The sequence below is a fragment of the Gadus chalcogrammus genome, chromosome 13, assembly GCF_026213295.1.
Source record: "Gadus chalcogrammus isolate NIFS_2021 chromosome 13, NIFS_Gcha_1.0, whole genome shotgun sequence".
Classification (NCBI taxonomy): domain Eukaryota; kingdom Metazoa; phylum Chordata; class Actinopteri; order Gadiformes; family Gadidae; genus Gadus; species Gadus chalcogrammus.
Genome location: NC_079424.1, coordinates 2,263,398 through 2,266,817, shown reverse-complemented (window position 1 = coordinate 2,266,817; position 3,420 = coordinate 2,263,398). Strand labels below are relative to the sequence as shown.

At 48.3% G+C, this 3,420-nt stretch overlaps 1 protein-coding gene across 1 annotated transcript in view; it reads left to right on the top strand.

Moving 5' to 3' along the window:
• Positions 1-389: 389 nt before the first annotated feature.
• The window catches only part of fbln2 (fibulin 2), a 27,686-nt gene continuing 24,655 nt past the window's right edge, over positions 390-3,420 (top strand). Inside the window, exons 1-2 of the mRNA XM_056606086.1 lie at positions 390-517; positions 1,889-2,014. The gene's annotated coding sequence lies outside the window, so the exon portion shown is untranslated. The remainder of the gene's footprint in view (positions 518-1,888; positions 2,015-3,420) is intronic.

Genomic DNA, 3,420 nt, shown 5'->3' with positions numbered 1-3,420 from the left:
TCTCTCTCTCTCACCCCGTCTCCCCCCTCTCCCTCCACTCTCTCCCCCCTCCCTCTCTCCCTCCCCCCTTCCTCCCCCCATCTTTCTCTCTCTCTCCCTCCCACCCACCTCCCCCCTCTCCTCCCCCCCTCTCCTCCCCCCCTCTCCACCCTCTCTCTCTCTCTCTCTCTCTCTCTCTCTCTCTCTCTCCACTCTCTCTCTCTCCACTCTCTCTCCCCAAACTCCCTCTCTCTCTCCCCCCCAGTCTCAGATAGGAGGTTCCATCAGGAGGCCTTGTCCATTGACCCGAAAGGAGGAGCAGGAGGAGGAGGAGCAGGAGGAGGAGGAGGAGCAGGAGCAGGCGGAGGAGGAGGAGGAGGAGGAGGAGGAGGAGGAGGAGGAGGGAGCAACAGTGTCCAGGAGGAGGTGGACGTGTGCCAGCTGTGTCAGCACATCTGCAAGCCCACCCGGGGGTCCTTCCGCTGCGACTGTCTCCTGGGTTACACGCTGCAGGCCGACGGCCAGTCATGCGCTCCAGGTGAAGTCATGGTCGCTTCTGCACGTGCTCAGTGTGAAGAGTGGCTGCTGCACGCGCTCAGTGTGGAGAGTGGCTTCCGCACGCGCTCAGTGTGAAGAGTGGCTGCTGCACGCGCTCAGTGCGGAGAGTGGGTTCTGCACATACTCAGTCTAAACTTAATTAAGTCTGATTAATTATTAATCAAATAAAAAACCTTTATTCATTCAGGGAAAAAAAAAAATTAAGGACATTCTTTTTTAGAAATGTCCCCTGATTATAATGTGAGTTAAAATAAAACATCTAGAGATAGAACAAAGACATAATATAGGTAGAACAAAGACATAAATAAGGATTTAAAGCTTGAGAGATACTTTTGATTTAAAAAAGTGAACTGTACCTCCAATCCCCTTGCTTGAGTGAGTTAAAAGGGTTTAAAGCACACAGTTTGGACCAGTACAGAGGATTCCTGGTTTGAAGCCCTGAGCGGGGTTGAGTGTTAGTCTGAGTGAGAGGAGAGAGATCCATCGACCGCTGAGGTCCTGAGGTTTACAGCTCATGTGAGCCCAGGTCAGTTTCAAGTAGCTCCATTAAACCAGAGGAGTGACGGCCTAATAAACAGCCCCGCTGAACACCAACCTCCCTGATTTATACCGTGCTCTGTAGTGCACCAAAGAGCACTACAGAGCTATAGCTGGGAGAATGAATGCATGGCCTTGAAGGAAAACAAACAGATATATATATACATTTTTGAAATCCTTTTAAATAAATCTAAATTAGTACAAAGAAAAAAAAAAAAATCTAAAAAGATGACACCTCACAAACTAGCATTATGATGCTGAATCCTATCTTCAACATTTTGTCATCCTTTTCAAGTATCATAATATAGTGTCAGGTAACTGATCTTTGATTGATAATAATCACGCATTAATAGAAATGCGTGATCTTGCTTTTTATATTGGATTTGCATATGTGTAGATGAATCCTGTCTTTGGCCTCACATAACTAACTAAACAACATGTAAAACTTAACCATAATGGAAGCGGTATGTCCGTTGGGATAATATAAATGCTTTGGTCAGCTGTGGCCGGTGTAGCTCCTCTCATTAGGCCCGCTAACATAGCTAACAGAAGTAGCGTCCTCATCAGGGCCGGCCCGAGGTCTTTGGCGGCCCTCGACAAAAATGCGGGCCCCCCGAAAAAAACAAATGTTGTTGGAGCCATTTTTGTAATTCTACTCAGTACATCAAAACAGTTCATCAACAAAAACATGTCTGTGACTGGAGCGTAACCATGGCTACACTTAGGAGTTCTTAAAGTGAGCAAGGCCCAAAGCAACCGCATAGAGTGTAGAGGTTCAGCGTCTGAAGGGAGTGCTTCCTGTCTTCACCCATAGATCCCCCCAGGGAGGACAACAGACTGAGGGAGGAGGACCTCCACACCCGGCATCCAGGCGGGGTCGCCCGCTCCACCAGCGCCACCTCCACCTCCACCACCCCTGCTTACCTCAACCCCTGCGCTGGTAACGCTGTCTACTCGAATGAGTTAATGTTATGGATCCCACAGTGGCTGTGGTCCATTGGAAGTTCTAGTGTACTTGTTATAAGTCAGGTGTGCTTGACATATGTCCGGTGTGGGTATGATAAGTTGAGTGTACTTTACTACATCCAGAGTGCCTGGTATTTATTCGTTACATTGTACAAGTAATCTGTAGCAGTTATGACTGTAGGTGTAAGTGATTAGTCTAGTACACTACCGTTACTATTTTAGGCTGTAGTAATAAGTCTAGTGCACTACAGAAAAGTACTTTAGTTTGTAGTAATAAGTATACACTACATTAAGTACTTTGGGTTGTAGTAATATGTCTGGTACACTACAGTAAGTACCTTAAGTTGTAGTAATAAGTCTAGTTTCCTACAGTAAATACTTTAGGTTGTATTAATGAGTCAGGTACACTACAGGAATGACTTTAGTCTGTAGTAATAAGTTTACACTACGGTAAGTACTTTAGGTTGTATTAATGAGTCTGGTTCACTATAGTAATGACTTTAGGTGGTATTAATAAGTCTAGTTTATGACAGGAAATACTTTGGGTTGTAGTAATATGTCTGGTACACTACAGTAAGTACCTTAAGTTGAAGTAATAAGTCTAGTTTACACTACGGTAAGTACTTTAGGTTGTATTAATGAGTCTGGTTCACTATAGTAATGACTTTAGGTGGTAGTAATAATTGTAGTGTATGACAGAAAATACTTTGGGTTGTAGTTATATGTCTGGTACACTACAGTAAGTACTTTAGGTTGGAGTAATTAGTCAGGGACACTATAGTAATGACTTTAGGTTGGTGGTTCCACAGCTCCACCCACTAAATCAGGTGTTGGTGGTGGGGGGGGGACCAGCCCTGTGAGCTGTATGGGGCTGTGGGTGGGGGGTGGGCGGGGGGGTCTATAGGGGGCAGGAGAGGAGATCCATCAGCTCTGGATCGGTTTATCGAGTGGCGCCCAGCGGGGGGGGGGGGGGGGGGGGAGCGGTGTCCTCAGACGACCCCGCAACGCGCTCACCCAGCACTGTTAGGGGGGAGGGGGGGGGCACACGGACGAGAGAGGGCGGGAGAGAGAGAGAGAGAGAGAGAGGGGGGAGGGAGAGAGAGAGGGAGAGAGGGAGGGAGGGAGGGAGGGAGGGAGGGAGGGAAGGCGGGAGAGAGAGAGAGAGAGAGAGGGGGGAGGGAGAGAGAAAGGGGGGAGGGAGAGAGAGAGTGCGGGAGAGTTTGGGTCGTTTTTTCATGTTCCCGGTCACGTGACGCCCCGCTCAATACCAAAACTCACGCCTGACGGCGACTTAAAGCAGGATCCTTATCCGGAGAAAACACAGAGAGACGGAGCCGCCTGCCCCGGTGCCCGCCGCCCGGCGCACTCCCAGAGCTCTTT